The 21,314-nt window shown below is 34.2% G+C and overlaps 1 pseudogene; it reads right to left on the bottom strand.

The window, feature by feature from the left end:
* Nucleotides 1-842: 842 nt before the first annotated feature.
* LOC125663057 (uncharacterized) lies at nt 843-12,013 on the bottom strand (annotated as a pseudogene).
* Between the last annotated feature and the right edge of the window lie 9,301 nt (nt 12,014-21,314).

Raw genomic sequence — 21,314 nt, 5'->3', positions numbered from 1 at the left:
TTTGCTGTCTGTACACTGTGGGGAATGAATGATTGGTACAAAAAATCATTATGGGTATGAATTTTATCGTTTGTACATTTGGTAGTTATGTAAATTTCTTGTCTGTTCCCTGTGGGTACCACATTCGTAAGTACAAATTGCATGTCCGTCTTTGTGTCTGTACTATGGGATTATCTTTGTAGCTGATTCAAGTTTTATCAGATTTTCAGCCTCATCCCCCCCCCTCCCCCCAATCACAGTTTAACATAAATCTACACCATAGATATAAAGTTTGGATCTTTAGTGAAAGTGTGTATTACCAGATTTTTATTTCAAGGTTTATTTCGTCAGTCTCTGATCATTCCTGTTCAAAACCACAGTGGGTGGGGAGAACAGGATTTAAGCCTGATAATAATACTTGCATACAGAGGTTTAAAATGTAGTTGTTCCAAGTATTTTCCCTCGATTTCCTTTTCACTTACAAGCCCCTTACACGAAACTTCAATATACAGTGAAAACTAATCCAACCTCTATGTAATCCATTTCACTGTGAATTCTGACCTTTATTTTAATTCGCAATTTACATTGTCTATGTTCTTGACACTGTGCAATCCAACACAGGCTGTTCCAACACAAAATTTTGTGTCTCACTGCATATCAAAATTCACATGCTCATGAATAAGCTTTCAGCTGTGCAAAATGACACCTTGTTCTATCTTCTTTACTAAACTCTTATTTATTGTTGCTCCATCCCAAATACACCTGAATTTTATTGAACAATTTTCTTTAAAAATGTGGCTTTCACATCTTTGAAAGACAAGTCTTAGTTTGATATAATTTTAATGAAATTTTGAAATGTAAACAGCTACATATTATGCATGCAAGCACAACGTTTTTAAAGCAGAGAAACTTGTTCAAGCCCTTTGATGAGATAACATAAAGTGCAGACTACAAACACAAGTGCCTTCACATTTGCAAGCATAATTAGATTAAACTTGTGCCACTATGCAGGATGTATTCTATATACAAGAAAAAAAATCAATCCTATTCAAATATAATAACAGAAAAACTTTCAGAAATACAATTCTTTATTTAAGAAAATTGGAAACAAAAGACCACATACATAGACCTAAAAGATGTGTATTTGAAGCACATGCCATTACTATACTTCACATGCTCTCATTACTTCACAAATCATGCCATACAGTATGAACAATACAACAGCTACCCAGAAGAGCCTGCACACTCACTTAATTCTAATAATACCATTTACTGACATACTGTCAACAACTGTTTGCAAGTGCAATGGTAAACAAGAAGTATATCTATTGGACATGAGTTCATTAATAAAGCAACATGAAAATTTGTAGTAGTGTATGAAGTTTGATGAAAATATCTTGAATAGGTTATTTAAAACCGAGATTTACACACAATAAAAAATAAAGTCCAAGGTCTTTGGGAAGGTCAAGGTAAAAACAATTTGGACACAGTTGATAGATTCTAGTCAAATCATGTATTAAATTTAAGAAAAGTGAGGTCAGGATGAAAGTGAAGGTCAAGCTCAAAAAATGTAGATGAAGTTGCACAGCTCTCAAAAATATGTATCAGCATATGAAGATTAATAAAAATCTTTGAAAATGAGCAAAATGTGAAGTGTGATGGAAGGACAGACAGGAGAAGGACGAAAGACAGACATGACAAACACTTTATGCCCCGCCATATTAATGGTATCGCATGAAAAATGTTAATAATACTTTTATCTTGTTTAATTCTATAAATGGTATAATCTCCTTAAAAGGCTGATTTTCTCATCAAATCAGAAGAGTTCTGAACATTACAAAAAAGTAACATCTTTTTAAAACAACACTTCAAAAATCTGTACCTGCCACAATTTATTTACAACACTGCTACATGAATATACTTTCTTTCTTTCCCCCTCTTTTGTATTTCCAGTCCTTCAAAGTAAAAAATGCCTGTAGTAAGGATATTCCCCTTAATTACCATTTCCTAAGGATATCAATGAGAACAGTAACTTTACAAAAGTAAGATTCTGCTTGAAATCTCTTCCCATGTAATTAAATAACCATTCAACTAAGGTTTTCGTGTATTACAGATATTTGAAATATACACATGTACAAGAAATTGAAGAATGATGAAAAAGCAATAAGCATAACCAAAAGCATTAATTGGATGCTTACAAACCAGATATAAAAAGACTTCTGAACACCTGTCATCATTCTTGCTTAAAATATACAAACTTACCGACATTTCATAATGGATGTATATGCGAGACCCAAACAGCAAATATGTATAATGGAAAACTTAAAACAAAGTATTTAAGTAAAAAATTATGCCATTAAGGAGACAGTGGGTTGGAATACCCAGAATATCTAAGTTCTGCCTGTAGATATAGTAGTCTAAAAGTTCTCATTTTGTCTAAAGTTTTAACACCAGTTTTAATTGATGTCAACTCTTCGCGAAATACTGTGAATCTGGAAATTTTTCTGCAAGAATTAAAATGTCATTCAACATCTTTATTCCTTCTACGAGCTTTCACAAGCATACAGCTAACTTTTTTTTATGTTGTCCCTTGGTCGTGCATGGAGTAGACCCCCATATTTTTTGCTTTTTGCCATCACTTTTTCGACGTCTTTTTGACCAGGACACTTATCCTGTGCAAGAAATCTTTTCTTGATTTCCTCCTTTTCTGCTGGTGTCCATTTCTTCCTAGTCAGACTTTTTTGCTTTTTCCTCTTGACTGACTTTTTCTCTGAAACAATTTTTCACATCATTAGGCTGATTAAAATGGTAGGTTTGTCGAATACTATTTACCAACTGCAATTCATAATATTGCGTCAGGCCCATAGGCTTAACAGTCACCTGATAATGCAACATGCGTCTTTAGTTACATCATACAATAGGTGTTAAGTCAGAAGTAAAAAGAAGATATTGGTAAAGGATGGGCTTCTGATCCCATCTTAAGTGCATTTAATTGGACTGTATTTTTAGCAAATTTAATTATGATTGCCAGTTCTGTCCTGAAAGTGCAGCAGTATTAAGGTGAATCACTACAGGAAGCTTACATGTGCTGAACTTATGCATCAGTCAACTACTTTAACAATTCATCATCTGAGTAGGTGTTGTGGAATAATTGACAATTAAAATCTGTTGATCAATATTTAATAAATTGACCAACATAAACACAATGAAGATAAAAATACTGCTGGCCCCTGTCAACATACCCCTATGCGCATTCCACAGTGTGCGCCAAAAGCACTAGCCCGATGCCCGAACACTAGTAAAAATTCGGTCGGGCTAGTAAATGTAGGTCGGTAGTAGCCCGATCGGACTAGTAGAATTTTTCGTGATATTTATTCATTATTTATTCATTTCTTTCTCAATAATTAAAAAATATGTCAAAAACATTTTTGTCTAAAAAATAAATTATCTTGATTGATACGACTCTCTCAATGATTTTTTTGGTCTATCTCTCCTTGCTTGGTTTTGTTATTTATAATTTGTTGTTTCCGGTCGCCATATTTAAATGGATAAGAATGGAAGAAAAAGTATAGACGGAGACTGTCACTGACATCAAGTATTTATGCTTTGGACTATAATAAAACCTGCAAGTTTCAAACGAATGGAAAGAGGGAAGGGCAGTGAGCCATGATTCAGTTATGAAGATATTGTGATGACACTACATCCGTATGTAAAGCAAAGACAGTATTATTACAGGATCAAATATATCTTTGAACAGATGTGTCCAGGATGTGACAATAAATTGACAGAACAGACGGTCCATAGAAGTTTAATTCTTAAAATTAAAAATGAGCATTGTTGATTAAATCTAAATGAAATAAAACTCTTGAGTCATTTTATTTTTCACACTTTTAAGGGGGCTAGTAGAAAGCGATTCGGGGTAGTAAAATTTTACCATTGCTAGCCCGACTGGGATAGTGCCGAAAAAAGTTTTTGGCGCACACTGATTCCATGACAGAGGACAGAAATTTCATAAATATATTTTTTGCAACAGAACATGTCTTTCCATCCCATGTTGCAAAAATCAATAATAAGGCCTAAGAAAAATATATTTGTTTACTATTACATGCTAATAAAAATTGGATCAATAGGTAAAATTTTGTTTTTCTTTTTAAAATTTTCTTTATTTTACATTAACCCTTTAACTACCAGAAATTTTAGAGTTTTCCTTCAAAGCAGATACAAATATTTCAAATTGAAATTAAAGCATTTTCTAGTCACATTTTCGTAATATAACCTATGCATATTCTGAAAGGAAAAATCTTGAAGATTTTAATTATGCACTAAAATGTGGTGTAACAGTTGCCATGACAACAAAAATACCCCAAAGATCCCCAAAAATGTGTTTTTTCACCTGTTTCGTCATCTAAAACACACAAATTGAATGTTTATCAGCCATCATTTAAATAAATTTTAGGAATAGTTGTATTCATATACATGTATTACATGCATTCATGAAATTGTCATTTATTGTAAATATAATTATATATGTACATAAACATTGAAGTACAAGATGCGCATAAGATACAGTAGACTGCCTGTAATTATTGTAAAATGTTCCTTAAAACTTGAAGAAATTTTTTAATGAAAATTAAAACTTTCTCTACGCATATTTTTAGAATATAACTCATAAAAATTTCGAAATGAAAAAATAAGTTTCTAATTATGCAGTGTAACGAATTTTTACAGTTACCATGGCAACTAAATGAGTCCATGAATGGCAAAAATATGGTGTTGGTTTTTTTCCGGTACATTTTTGTTGTTGATTTTTCATTCCTTCCTTCACATGAAAATACAAATTGACCAGTAAACTGCTACACTAAGTTTTCAATTATGTAGTATGATCTGATGTTATGGTTGCCATGGGAACACAATAACCCATAAATCGCTAAAATGAGTTTTTCATCCTTTTCTTCCCATGAAATAGAAAAATTGTTCAATAAACTATCACAATATTTACGTCATGTACGTAATGATATCATGAAAACTAGCAGTACAAGTTCAAATATACACGCAAGATTTATAAACCTACAATACATACAACCATATACCTATAGAAATTAAATACCTTTCCTCTCCAAATTCTAATATAATATTGTTCAGTAGATCATAAATGCGTCAATAGCTTAGTTCGTTTATAATACAATAAGCCAAATACATGTACATTGCATCCGCGCAAGTCACGCTTACTAAGTCCGGGAGTACCGTATGTATATACATTAGGCGCGGTTTGCGACGGTGAATATATTGATAAAACAGTGCACCATATATTTACAGCGTTATATGATCTAAATTAATTGTTACTGAATTTTTTCTATTTATATTATAAAAATAATGCGTACACTGTCTCGCCTCCATCACGCATAGAAAACTACACCATCGGCACCGACGCTTTTTTCGCTGATGTGTCTCACATTCAAGCCGTTTCTCATCGGACTGAAGAAGTTTCCGATCAGACACTGGGCAACGTCTAGTGAGAAATCACATTAAAGAGTAATGCCTGTGAGGTTTCACGGTACCTGGGGTGTTCAACCATAGAACATAAAACGTGTTTCCTGCAGACACGTGGAATAGGGGGAGGGGGTGTTGCCATCCCCCCAACTTTTCTCAACACCTTTTAATGTTAAAAGATATATTTGGTGACCCCTCCCATATTTTATAATAGTATTGAAATATAAAAATGTAAAGTCGAAGTTATGAATTGAACTTGTGTACATGTATTGAAAGGTGCGCAACCCCCTCCCCCTTTTTAAGAAGTCGAAGTTTGGGATTATTGATGAGTCGGCGCTAATACATGTCACACCCCTGAATTTAAAATTTATTTTCGGAATTTTTTAAACTGAAATGCGGGAGTAACGTGCAACACGTTACTCCCGCATCCCCACCCCGAGTTTGGAGAATTTAAGTGCTGATTGTCCTAAAGAAGAATTTTTTTTTTAATGTTTTTGGTTTATCTATTCATTTATCCATTTATTTATTTTTATTTGCTCGTCAAGAAATTTAGACAATGGTGTAGGGATTTTTTCCGGCTTCCCCTCCCCCTGTTGAAAAATTATGCTACATACATGCACGTGGCTGTCCTGTATAAAATACCTGCATGTCGTAATGCGGTTATCCTGCAGGTCTTTGTGTACTGAGTATGTACCGTACAAAATACAATCCCTTTTTACAAAGTAGTTTCCATATGAGTGAAAAATTCTCGAGAGGGACATTAAACAATATTCAATCAATAGAGTACATTTTCTTGCATGATTTTACATGTAGTGATAATTGATTACTAATATTTTAAGGGTACTTTTAAAAGCATCACTATTTAGTACTATATGTAGATCAGAAAGTCTTCGTCGGCGCCGTACACAATCGTACTTTTTCTCTGACATAATTCAAAATGTTTGCAATATTTTGTATTGACATATATGCATATTTTATGCTGTATAATCACGTGTATGTGTGTGTGTGTTTTATGGTGTTTTTTCAAATAACGGAAATTTTATCAAAAATGTTGCCATTGTCATAAAATATTTAAAAAAAAATTACCGATGCATTGTCATCTGACCAGTACATATCATAGAAATGATTATATGTCTCTGTATATTTTGATATCGGGTAATTGGTTAATTCCCATCAAAGATATGCATTTCGTTTGTCGGGGTCCAGTTGGGGAAAGGCTGTCCTGTACTCGATCTGCTTTCTGTTCCTTACATATCTGTATCCTTGGCTATTTCCCCAAAACTGGCAAGAGGTAATATCAGCAGAAAGTAACAGTATACATGATATAAGAGGAGGCGGACAGAATGAGAGGAAGGAGGTGCATGGAAGAGGAGAAAGAGGTTTAGTGGGGAGGTTCTTATACTTCTTTTCTTATAACTCCTTCGTTTTTCCTTTTTCACATCTAATCTGCATCAACGGCTATACGTATTCAATGCCGTGCCCATTGTGTTTTCACAGATAAAAGAAACAATTAACAAATACAGAATATAAAGAATACATTTGCAATATCACGTTAGCCTGTTATATCTATATGTATCATAATCGATGCCGTGCATATGGGTAGTAAACTGGCATGCAATACGCTTTAGTACCCAAATGAATATGCAATTCATCACTATTCAGGGGAAGAGAGGGGGAGAGGACCACCCCCTGTACGCCCCCTCATATAAGGAGTCAAGTTCATGAGAAGGACCAACATCTTCATGGAACTTTACAATATTTACGCTATGGAGTTGATGCGACTAGAAGTAGAAATCCTCGTCCGTAATATCACTCAAATGACTGTCCAGTGTACACTGGTGACCGTGTTTCTATATATTCTGATTCATTGTCCTTATTATAGAAACTTTTTCATAACTGTAGTCATCTACACCAATGTCTGACGTTGACCCAACGGACAACAAAACTGAGCCTGTATCGCTTTCAGCGCTATACTCCATGATTAAATTATGCGCTGTTTATGTTACAGTCATGACAACGTAACAAGAAATGAAAATATTTAGTCAAAACAACTCATTTGACTTACTTGTACTGAAGTTATTTTTCTTTAAATTCTAACAGATTATTATTGCAAATAAACGGAAAAATCATAATCTAAACGCTAACATTTTTAAATGAGTATACATACTTACATCTAGCACACACTGACAACTTGCTCGTAATGATTAACTTATAAAAATGTACATTTTAGTCCGTTCCATAGCCTACATCATATTTATTGCCTATTCATCTAATGAAAATATACATATATACCTTTTTTTTAAATTCATGCATGCGAGACACTCAAATGTAAACAAAACTTTATTCTTCTAGATTATATAGTGCATGTACGTGAAAAAGATAGAGAAAAAAAACACAAATCCCGTGCGCTTTAGCCATTTTTCACACATATATACTTAGGCTGAATGCGGACATGTATGTGAAAAAGATAGAGAGAAAAAAACCCCACAAATTATGTGCGCATTATACCACCTTCACACTCACAGATTTTTATTACGAGTCCTTACGGATCTCCGACTCGTAGTCAATCACAAGCATTCGTAAATCACTCGTCGGTATCCATGTCTAAATCGTAACATTCCGTGTACTTTTATGGATTTGTGGAATACGTAAGAATCCGTAAGAAAAATCCGTGAATGTTAAGGTACTATTAGCCATTGTTCACACACGTATACCTAGGCTGAAGGCGGACACGCTTACATAGGGAAATAAATGTACATTGTATTTAGGTTGTAAAACAGTAGCTCTAATTCATAAAACAAAAACAAAAACCCAATCACAGATTTACCGTTATAAATTTATTTAGTTTTTCCACGTAAATATAGTTATGTATCGTTATATAATCTATTTGCGCAATACACACGCACGCTAATGTCAAATGTTAACTTATAAAATGCATTACTTTCATGAAGAAATAAGTCTATGACACTTGCCCGTACATAAATAAGACCTTAAGAAAAAAATGAAGCAAATGTTTCAACCTTTCCGAATATGATATACATTTTTAAATATTTTGTTTTTTAGAAAAGATTTTATTAACAGAATATAACACAATTTTTGTCATTTCGGCTTAAATTTCCTACTTTCCGGTAACGATGTGCGATTTTGAATGCATGTTTTCAACTAGTTCCCAACATCGCACAGAAAAACTTTGAGTAGAAAAATTGTTTAGTTTTTACCCTACTTTTAGAAAATATGATTTGTTTCATTGTATTCCAACTATCAACAAAACGCCCCCAATTTAATCACATCGGCACATAAAAGGTGTCACTGGGCGTTAAAGGGTTAAGGCATAACTTTGACATACAATTTCCTACAGACAGTTTGAAGCTCTCCTCTTCTCGTCATGAAATATTCTTTCTTGCAATCTACCTGACAGCTCTAAAAATTGCTACTAAAAAGTGACCTTACAACCTATAAACCATCATGTTTGAAGGAAAACATAAACATGCAATTTCTTGATTTTACATCTAAAAAAATAGCTGGGTTGACATATAAAATTAGGGTTGGTCAGGTAACCATAGATAAACATTTTTTTCTTAGGCTTAAGAAAGGTCACGTTCCAACTACAGTGCTAGCATGAATATTCTCAAAATAGTTGTTTGAAAAACACACATGCCTACATGGATAGATGGCCAGAGATAAGAATTGATGGGCCACAAAAAAGATAATCATGGATTCATATAACTTACCAAATGGAATTTCTTCTTCCTCCTCTTCCAACAGGTTCGGGATAAACTCGTCTTCCTGTGCTTGACACTCATCCTTTTCTGTAGATCTATCATCATTCTCATCTACATGTATGTCATTTGGTTCATCTGGTTCTTCAACTAATTCTGAGATTAAAAGGAATCAGCTAGTATCTTTCCAACACTGTTAGGTCATATCATTTTGAACATTCTTCTCACTCAATGAGAAGTATGCGTACATGAAAAAAGAAAAATGTGCCATGTAAAGTTTGGAATATTATCAAAATTCGTCACGTAAATGGGATAAATTTTCATGGTTCTCTGTGTGATGTAATATAAAACAGCTGCTAAGCTGTTACCTTCAAGGCTGATTTCTTCCAGCTTTTTGTTTTTGAAGTATCCCACCTGCTTTCTATCCATCAGCATTAAAAGTTTGGCAATATCTGCCCTTTCTATTATGTCTGATGTACATCTATAGTGAATATTGTGGACATCTAGAGTATGGCCCATGTGATCAACAATCCACTTTTGTTGTTGAGGTGTCACATCCAAGGCCTAAAATGAAAAAGATACTTTTCAATCTTTGCTTTTACTTTCACGCGACAAAAAATTGGTAATAAAGAAATGTTAAACACTTTCAAGACTTTTGTTTTACACTGTTTAGCACAAGACGTATAGTTTAAAAATGAACTAAATAGTGACAGAAAACTAATTTACCTGGCATAAAGTTGCCATGAGACGCCTCATGTTGGTTCCTCTTATACGGTCTGGAAATTGAAGATTAGCACTCTGTGTCACAAATTGTACTGCATCATACCCTCGTAAAACACCTGCCCCTACAAATAATATTCATTATTCATTAATTTCAATGATGTCTGTATCTTTTAACGGGAAAGAATGTTATAAGCATTTGGTTTCTGAACTTTTGTGCTTGACTTCAACAAGAGAGTCAAGAGCCTTAACTATCACTTTTTCGAGGGCATAAGGATTAAAAGCATATCGAATAGAAAGTATATTTGACCCTTCCTAAGGTTCTAGGTAGGGAATATCCCTGGGTCTCAATAAATATGCATTCAATTTTGAATGTGTTGGGGGGGATTTGGACATTGACACAGACACATTACATGCAAATAGCATAATTTATTACAGCCTCCATCCCCAACATCCATTTTTCCCTATAGATTACCCCTTAACTTTACCATGTATTTCTTAACTAAGAATAGTCAAAATCTCCTCTTTATATTATTAAAATGAACTCATTGTTTGTTAAGTTTCTACGTGAAAAGAATAAATATTCACAGTGAAGCATCAAAATATCAACAAGATAATTCCAGATCAATTGGAACTTGTCTTAAACTTACTGTTTGTTGCAAAGATATAGATGCTTGAGCTTGGTATTCCTGCAGCCCCTCTTACACTAAGATTACAAAGATATGCCATTATTCCTCGTACATGCTTTGGAATAATCACTGGAACACACTTTCCACACTGATAGAGAATAATGAAAAATACATGTACAAGATTGCATGAAACATATTTGACTTCATCAACTATCAAAACATTCATGTCCTCATTGAATATCTACAGCTACAAATCGCTGAAAAATTGCAACAAAAAAAAAGAATTTGCTAGCACCAGACACAACATGCTTTTAAAATTCTTCAGAACATTTTGCAGCCACATCTAACATATATACGATACTAACCTTTCCCCTTATTTCAACCACATCTTGTTCTTCTACAAGTTTTCTTTCAAATTCTGTAAGCGATTTTACTATCTCCTCTCCAACGCCAGAGTCAATGCCAGTCTTCCTGTTCTGGTAATCAATCAACCTGTAAATTCAATGATAATGTATACAATGTATGGTTTAACCTCATAAACTTGCAAAGAGAGTGGATGTCATATCCCTCAAGTGACAAGGGAACCTATGTTAAATATTAATGTTATAAGTAACATTGACTTTAATCCCTATTCAAAGCTTAAAAATAGTAGTATGCAGACAATGTCCATTATAACATAATATTTTTTACTTAATTCCAAATTTCATTTTAATCATACTCTTACAAATTTGTTTAAATGCATTTATAAATACCTCATCGCTTGAACTTCCCCTGGACGCCGCCGGTTATAAGTAATAAGGGCTGCCTCAGCGAGTGTTGACCCTTTTTTGAAATTCTCATATGTGAGGTTTCCCTTGTCAAATGATTCCAATTCAGTCTTCAAGTGTTCAGAAAGTTTTTTTTTACATCTGAAGGCAGAGGAAGTTCAACTCTCTTATTTCTTCTTCTTTCTCCTAGATTGACTCTTGCAAGTTTTGAACACCACTCTAACTCCATTAGCTTTAGGAAGTTTTTTTATGCTTTCCTTTTGTCATCATTGCCCTGTCTTATTGCCAAGCCAAGTTTTAAATTGCATAATCTCTTCAAATGATAGCCAAGTTTGATGGCATTTGAAGGGGCCTCCAAATTGTCATTGTTATCAACATCCTGTTTAGCCACTTTTAATGCTGCCAGTGCCACTTCTGAAAAATATTTGGGCTGCAGATAGTGCTCTAGTCTATTCTCTGATGAAGTTAAGTTTCTTATTTCAATAAGGAGGCGGCTTGTGAGTCGCATTACTGCAGAGACATAATGTTTCCTCATTAGTTTGTTGCCTACATTTCGTTTGAACCAATGGTTGCCAAGGGCAATGATCAGACTGTCGTTCTTAGCTTCATTCCCAATTTTATCATCTTGCATTACAGCGAAAACTTCAGTAACAAGCATTTTACATGCAGTCTCTGTCAGCCTTCCAGCAATCATTGCACTTTGTACCATAATGTTACCCTAAGACAGAAATGAGCCTGAATGACCAGAATGAGTTGACGAGCCTTCCAAGCATTTACTCTGGTGTCTATACAAAACATCCAGCTTAAGCCATTCCAAGCAAAGGGGACAAGGGCCATATTCAGAAATGTTCAAGTGTTCATTTGGTCCTATTCTTCTTGCAAGAACTATCTCACCCCTTTTTTTGGATATTGCTTTTCCATTTTGAATATGGTCTCCTTTGTTCCTCAACATGGTAATTTTCCTCTGGCGTTCTTTACCAACAAGGGTCTTCATTTTTCTAACTTCTGGCTCCTCACTATGTATCTTAGAATTTAAATGTTGTACAAAATTGGATACAGACTTAAAACAAAATGGACAGAAATGTCTAGTATTGTAAACACGATCAGATTTCTTTAACTTTCCACATTTTGTCGTTTTTGAAGTGATGATTTTTCTGATAAAGATTTGCGGATAAGTGATGTCTCTGATAATTTCCTCCTCAACGATGTCCATGTCACTATCAGAATCCAAAGAAGATACACTGTTGTCATTTTCATGTGCCTGTGGATTACATAATGGCCCAAGTGGTGTCAGACTCACTGTCAGAATTCTGTACTAGATCCTTGTCTGTGCCATAATTTGTTGTAGATGAAATTACATGCATATCATCCTCAGAACTCTCCTTTTTGGTAACACCTTTAACAGAAGTTGAGGAGGATATATTCTCATCATCAGAACTCTCTTCCAAGTCCGACTCAGATGGAATATATTCTGAATCATCCTTATCCATTTCATCAATCCAATCATTCTCATCACTACTGAAATCCACATACTGAAGGAGGTCTCTTAGTAACTTTTCATCTCTAACAGCTAAACCAGAGGTAGTTGGTAATGTTGACTCTTGTAGTTCTTTACTTGGTATGGGAGTATCCGCACACACTATCTCCAATTCCATATCTCCAACTGTCGAGTTTTGTGTCTTAGCTATGGGTGTCTTAGCTAGGGTGGATAATGTTGACTCTTGTAGTTCTGTACTTGGTATGGGAGTATCCGCATATACTATCTCCAATTCCATATCTCCAACTGTCGAGTTTTGTGTCTTAGCTATGGGTGTCTTAGCTAGGGTGGATAATGTTGACTCTTGTAGTTCTGTACTTGGTATGGGAGTTTCCTCACACACTGGCTCTATTTCTCCTGCTGTTGAGTTTTGTGTATGTTTTTGATTCATTAAGGATTTTGCATGATTGACGTCTTGTATAAATTTTTCTTTTAAAACAGTCTGTCTTTTCAGTTTTCCTGAAATCATTAATAGTATCGTGAATTTCTTGCATTTACATTATACACATACATGCTTGTAATTTTATTATTTATACAAGTAAATTAAATTTGTGCATGTGCAAAATATGTAGTGATCACCACTTAATGAAAATCAAGGATGGGGAAAGCATGGTCTTTCATTAAAGTCACCAAGGTGTACCACTTTCCTGCATTTAAAGTACTTTTAAATCATTACAAAAATTAGTCTTAAACAATTCTGTGTTTTTTATTAACTCATTAACTATAATCACTCATCCATCATTACTTGAGAGGATCAATTGTACAGTTCTTTACCACATTCCCATAGGAACAAGGTAGGACAAGATGGTTTTATTAACCCTATTCAATTAAAAAGTCTATCTGAAATGAATGTGACAATCCATAGCTTTGCCAGGACAAGATTCATGATTGAAAGTAATCATTAAATTCAAGCCCCCCCCCCCCCCCCCCCCCCCAAAGAAAAAGAGAAAAATTGCAAATTTTACAATGCAATTTTTTTATATCGATATATCCTGTCACACTTTAGTTTCATTTTTCTCATTGTCGTACCTTGCCTTTTTTTCTTCTTTTTTTTTCTCTCCAAAGCATGCATTAGTAGGAAAATAACAAACAGTGTGATTAATATTTACATTTCAATAGAGACTATCTACATTCAATGTTTTTTAGGTGAATGATGAATTTATTTCACAATTAGGATAGTAGCATGCATGAAAATAAGAGGAAAAAATCCTATCCCATTGGTGAAATTATTTCAATTTCCACCCAGACTACTAAATTTTCAGTTTTTTACATTTTCTTGGGTTTGTCTTTTTTGACCCCGTTGCCTCACTGAGCAGGTGTCAGATGTCATAGCTAAACCATTGCGAGATCGAAAATTGAAAACATGGATTTTAACAATTAGGTGAAACTTTAAATTGGTAGTTATAGGCCAACATTTTTTACTTAGTGGTTTATCGGAATTTTTTTTTCTAAAAAAAAAAATTGAGGAAGGGGGGTTGGTGGGGGTGGGAGTCTTTTTTTTTATAATGAAAATAACTTGTCTCTGAGTGTGAAAAAATGAATTTCACTCAATGGACTAAGTACAATATTTCGCTGTTGAAGAATGAATAAACAGGAACATCCATCTCTTGGACATTTTGTTTAATTAAATAAAACATTCTAACAAAAGAACTTGATTTAACCAAATGTATTTACTTAAGCTTGAAGCAATTAAATCCGAGTCACTTTGAAAGTCACGAAGATTGTTGCTGTTACAAGTTATCCTACAGATATGAAAAACAGACATATTCTGCAATTGTGTATACACACCAAAATAAATTTATTTGTACATGAAAGAACTTAAGGTTCCCCAATCCTCAGCCTCAAAGTATCGTTATCATTTAAAAATGTTATACGGTCAAGGCAGTTTACAAAGTAGGCAAATTTGCACAGCTGAGTTATAATGGGAAAATATATGAAAAGTGGAGATTTGTGTAAAACTTTTGATTGGTGCATCCATGGCTCAAACCCATAACCTTCATACATGATATTTTATTGATCTCTGTGATACCACTTAGCCAAAGACTTTGTTGAATAATGGTATGTAATATAAACACTGCAAGATTAATTAAAATTTTCCATATAAAAGCCAAATCTATGATACAAACAAATAATTTCCAGATATTTTAGAGTTATCAAACATTGCTGAGGATTGGAGATCGTTAACACCTAAACCAAGAATTTGTAACTCATGGTCTACCTTTTGGTTGCAAGAAAAAGAGTTTAAAACTCAATAAAGACATTAAAATTACATTTTAAAAAACCCAATGAAAATAAAGATTTTTTTTAACAATGTCAACTGGAAATTGCAATGATATTCATTCACTTGTGAAAAATGGCATCAGTACATGTCTTGGACAATTATCGAATTTTCAGTAATACACTTTTCCAGACTCCTGCATCTTTGCAAGCAAAGTGTTTCTGATATGTTCCAACTCCTTCCAAACCCTTGGCCTATCTTACTATCAAAATTCAGGATTTATTTCCTCTTGATGTGAAAGGAGTTGATTGATTTTGTTCAGCTAATCAAAAAGTGTACTGTAACCATGTCTCCGCTCAGGATTTCTCTTAACTCTATAGTCTACAGAATGAAATTCACGTGTACACTATTACCTACAAAACACTAAAAATAGCACTGGTATCATCCAACTTTATCTTTGATGTGCATATAATTTGATCAGTGTCTACAGTGCAGATAGAATCATACACTAAACATCCCTCTTTACCTGCTTGTTGAATATTCCTGATATATTTCAATTATATTTACTCTTTCTTTTTGTCTGTGACGCAAGATATCTGTATGAATTCAGATCATGTAAGCAATTTGGACTTCTGAAAGCACTATATGCCAAGGGTCTGTGAGGATCAGAAAACACTTTACTAGCAAAGATGAATTTTTCCTCTATCATGGATACTTAAACTTCAAAAAAGTTAGCAAAACTTTTGAAATTTTGTAGCCTTTATCATTAATGCAGTGAATTTCAACATTTTTTTGTTGTCAATTCTGCTCAAGCACTGAGGTACATTTAAATTCAAGTTTACCCAAAATCTAACATTTTATTTAAACATTAAATTTTTTTTATAAATTACACACAGCTTCAATACATACATTTTGAGCAAAACAAATCTGCATCCATTTTATAAGAAAATAAAGAAATTTATATAAAATGGGGAAAACTTAATCTTACATTTCCTCTTCGTTCCAGAAAGAAATTTGGTAGACATCTTCTTTCATGACCTCTTCTACTAAACCAGGCCACCAGATCCCTTTCCAAAAGCAATATACAATTTGTCCTGTAAAATGAACAATTTCACAAATGCTTGTATTTATCTTAATCAGTTACACAGAAAAATTACAACTTCCTTAAGCAGTATCTTCACATCTCGATAGTGCAGTAAGAGCAAAAGATGTTCAATTATGCTTAACTACGATTTTAATACAATGGACTTTAACTTAATGCGTTGCTTTTGTTGAATACCATGTAGCTGAGAATTCACGTGGAAGCATCATATTATAACAATACTCTAGATCAATTGTATTATCAAGAGCTCAAAAAAGATCATGAGATGTAATCATAATGTAAAAGGTGATTCAGAATACCCTAACACTTACCATTAATATAGGTGACCACCTCAGTCTTCCTACTCTCTAAAATATACATATATATATATTGTATAAAAAATTAAAGAAAAAAAGTGGGGCTCTTAGACATTCATATTGAGAAGTAATATTCACTCATTGTTCTGTTCATCAAACAAAATAGTGATGTTTGATTTTAATAGCCTAGACTTAGCCAAGTTGTCTGTTTAGCTGACCAAGATTCAGAGCATATATATATCATGATATGTGATTTTTCCCATGCAACAACTCAGGCCATCATTAAAAATATTTTTGATTGATGTACTCCAACCCACATTTTTCAAGGTGGGTAGGAAGCTGGGTATTCTTTTTTTTTTTTTTTTTTGCAGTATCTAACACACATTGATTATTTTCACAAAAAAATGCAGACTTAGAAATTTATTGATGTTTTCATTAAATGCTGGACAAGACAAATTTAATCCAGACACCACTGGTTCCATAGGAATTGGCCAGATTAAACAACATTCTGGATTAAACAACATTTTAAACAATGTAACTTCCTGAAAGGGACAACATTCGGATTGGACAAGTTTACATCGGATAAGGCAAGATATAGGAATACACAACATTTGGATTAGACAAGTTTCACTGTACGTTTTTCAAAAAAAATTCCTAAAGAATTATTTTAAAATGAAACAATGTGTATTTCCCTGGAAACAAAAAAAAAATCAAAAATTCAAAGTACCGAAATAAATTATTGGGTAGGGGCGATTTTCATGGGTCGGTCAAGTACATCAAACAAATCATTTTTATTGTTGGCCTCAGAACATCCAAGTTATACACAATCCAAAATCCAATTGCAAGAAATTATGGAGGGCACTGGGAAAGAATTAATTATGAATAAGCACATAATTGCATTTTTCTAAACACCATCCATTTGTAAACAAAATTGTCAAAATTAATCAGTGAGGCCTGACATGTTCCAATTAATCTATTATTACTTACAGTTTGAATGATACATACACAATTTTACTAGTTTTAATAGACCAACATGAATTTTTTACCAGACAAAAAATGTTTAGCTACTATGTACCTTTCCTCTTTCTCCTTGTTTCTGGCATAATTAGTAATCACTGTTCAGTTCCTTAAAAATAACAAAGAATTAACATTAAAATCATTGTTCCTAATAATAACAAAACCAAAATGGTTACAAAAACAAGAATTCTACTATTCCAAAAGATTTTATCTCCTGCTTAAGAAGAATATCAATATTGTCATATTAATCAGGAATTTGTTGTGGGCAGCGATTTTTCTTCATTTTCAAGCAGGAGCCTGTGGCCTTTGAATTGCAAGAAATTACCATCGTTTTGGTCAAATTGGGGAAATCCAGTATTATTGTAAATACTGTTAAGCTATGAATCAAGTTGTATTGATTTGTTCTAATTCTGTCTCTTGTACATTTTTTGAAGGGGGGGGGGGGGGGTGTTACATGTTCAATTTGGAAAAAAATCTGTAATTTTTGCAAGTTAGGGGAAAGGGCCAAAATTCGGAATTAAAAAAGCTGTAGAAAAATCACAGCTTGTGGGTCAAGTTATATTTCTGTTTTTTCAATTGTGGTGTGGGTTACATTAAATCAAACTATAATACATATACAGAAATATTTAAGACTCGAATGCATCTTTAGTTCACGGATATATATCATATGTACTGCAATCCACTTAAACTAAATTAATCTATATTCATAGAATATTCATGGATGAGTTTTCTATTGGTTAAGGATATAAAACAAGAGGCCGAGGGACCACATCGCTTGTAACCTGAGCATGCACCACTTCCAACTTTGATCCAGTAACAAACTAGCTTTACTATATGTATATCAAAAATACCAAACTGGGGGGGGGGGGGGGGGGGGGGGGTCGTCATTGTTCAAACAAAATTGAAACTGTTATATATTACCTTCTTTTCATATTAATTTTACACATCTTATCCCCATGTTCTTCAGAAGACAATTTCTATCTTATACATTTCCATGTTAAATTTTGAATCCCCATTATGGAACCTTCTTTAACCATTTTGATGAAATTCCTATGTAAAAGTTTGATCTCATAATGTGACCCCCTCCTATACCTGGAGGCCTTGATTTCAACAAACTTGAATATATACTATCTGAATGTTCTTTCATATCTATATGAGTACTCAGGACTTTGCTTTTCTAGAAAAGAAGATTCAAAAAAAAATTTGAAGATATTTCTTATATATTCCTATGTAAAACTTTGATCCCGTGTTATGGTCCAAAACTACCCCTGGGGGTCAATATATTATCAGGTCTTAGTTTCCCTATCATGATGTCTGTCATTGTGGGAATTTTTGTCTATCCTTGTGAGAAGTATTGTCTGTTTTTGTGGGCCAATTTGTCTGTCTTTCTGGGTCTTTTCATTTTGGCCTTTTTCTTACCATCAGATCTCAGTTTCCCTATCATGATGTCTGTCACTGTGAGAATTTTTGTCTATCCTTGTGAGAAGTATTGTCTGTTTTTGTGGGCCAATTTGTCTGTCTTTCTGGGTCTTTTCATGTTGGGGTTTTCTTACTATCAGATCTCAGTTTCCCTATCATGATGTCTGTCACTGAGGGAATTTTTGTCTATCCCCGTGAGAAGTATTGTCTGTTTTTGTGGGCCAATTTGTCTGTCTTTCTGGGTCTTTTCGTCAATCCTTGCGAGAAGTATTGTCTGTTTTTGTGGACCAATTTGTCTGTCTTTCTGGGTCTTTTCATGTTGGGGTTTTCTTACTATCAGATCTCTGTTTCCCTATCATGATGTCTGTCACTGTGAGAATTTTTGTCTATCCTTGTGAGAAGTATTGTCTGTTTTTGTGGGCCAATTTGTCTGTCTTTCTGGGTCTTTTCATTTTGGCCTTTTTCCTACCATCAGATCTCAGTTTCCCTATCATGATGTCTGTCACTGTGGGATTTTTTGTCTATCCCTGTGAGAAGTATTGTCTGTTTTTGTGGGCCAATTTGTCTGTCTTTCTGGGTCTTTTCATGTTGGGTTTTCTTACTATCAGATCTCTGTTTCCCTATCATGATGTCTGTCATTGTGGGAATTTTTGTCTATCCCTGTGAGAAGCATTGTCTGTTTTTGTGGGCCAATTTGTCTGTCTTTCTGGGTCTTTTCATGTTGGGGTTTTCTTACTATCAGATCTCAGTTTCCCTATCATGATGTCTGTCACTGTGGGAATTTTTGTCTATCCCTGTGAGAAGTATTGTCTGTTTTTGTGGGCCAATTTGTCTGTCTTTCTGGGTCTTTTCATGTTGGGGTTTTCTTACTATCAGATCTCAGTTTCCCTATCATGATGTCTGTCACTGAGGGAATTTTTGTCTATCCCTGTGAAAAGTATTGTCTGTTTTTGTGGGCCAATTTGTCTGTCTTTCTTGGTCTTTTCGTCAATCCTTGCGAGAAGTATTGTCTGTTTTTGTGGACCAATTTGTCTGTCTTTCTGGGTCTTTTCATGTTGGGGTTTTCTTACTATCAGATCTCTGGTTCCCTATCATGATGTCTGTCACTGTGAGAATTTTTGTCTATCCTTGTGAGAAGTATTGTCTGTTTTTGTGGTCCAATTTGTCTGTCTTTCTGGGTCTTTTCATGTTGGGGTTTTCTTACTATCAGATCTCAGTTTCCCTATCATGATGTCTGTCACTGAGGGAATTTTTGTCTATCCCTGTGAGAAGTATTGTCTGTTTTTGTGGGCCAATTTGTCTGTCTTTCTGGGTCTTTTCATGTTGGGGTTTTCTTACTATCAGATCTCAGTTTCCCTATCATGATGTCTGTCACTGAGGGAATTTTTGTCTATCCCTGTGAAAAGTATTGTCTGTTTTTGTGGGCCAATTTGTCTGTCTTTCTGGGTCTTTTCGTCAATCCTTGCGAGAAGTATTGTCTGTTTTTGTGGACCAATTTGTCTGTCTTTCTGGGTCTTTTCATGTTGGGGTTTTCTTACTATCAGATCTCTGGTTCCCTATCATGATGTCTGTCACTGTGAGAATTTTTGTCTATCCTTGTGAGAAGTATTGTCTGTTTTTGTGGGCCAATTTGTCTGTCTTTCTGGGTCTTTTCATGTTGGGGTTTTCTTACTATCAGATCTCAGTTTCCCTATCATGATGTCTGTCACTGAGGGAATTTTTGTCTATCCCTGTGAGAAGTATTGTCTGTTTTTGTGGGCCAATTTGTCTGTCTTTCTGGGTCTTTTAGTCAATCCTTGCGAGAAGTATTGTCTGTTTTTGTGGACCAATTTGTCTGTCTTTCTGGGTCTTTTCATGTTGGGGTTTTCTTACTATCAGATCTCTGTTTCCCTATCATGATGTCTGTCACTGTGAGAATTTTTGTCTATCCTTGTGAGAAGTATTGTCTGTTTTTGTGGGCCAATTTGTCTGTCTTTCTGGGTCTTTTCATTTTGGCCTTTTTCCTACCATCAGATCTCAGTTTCCCTATCATGATGTCTGTCACTGTGGGAATTTTTGTCTATCCTTGTGAGAAAATAAATGCCTGCCATTTTGGACCAATCTCTCTGTCATCATATGTCAAGAGAATCTAACATTCAAGTCCTACAAAGTTACTAAAATTAGTTTTAAGTACGCATTAATGTTTAAGAATTACAATAACCATAAAAATATTATCATCATATTACCTTTCAAACAGCAAGAAAAAAAAAGTTTCAGGAAAAATATTCTTAGAAAAGTATCTCTTCATCACTGAATAATGTCATTCCACCTTCTGAAAAAAACTTGTCCACTTTCGAAAGAAGATAAAAAGGAGAGTGACACCAAAAACTAAGATCAGCATAATTATGATCATTGTCACCAATATCATTAGAAGTAAAACCT

Source organism: Ostrea edulis, chromosome 8, assembly GCF_947568905.1.
Source record: "Ostrea edulis chromosome 8, xbOstEdul1.1, whole genome shotgun sequence".
Taxonomy (NCBI): domain Eukaryota; kingdom Metazoa; phylum Mollusca; class Bivalvia; order Ostreida; family Ostreidae; genus Ostrea; species Ostrea edulis.
The sequence above is the reverse complement of the archived record's forward strand: the minus strand, read 5'-3'. Positions and strand labels throughout refer to the sequence as shown.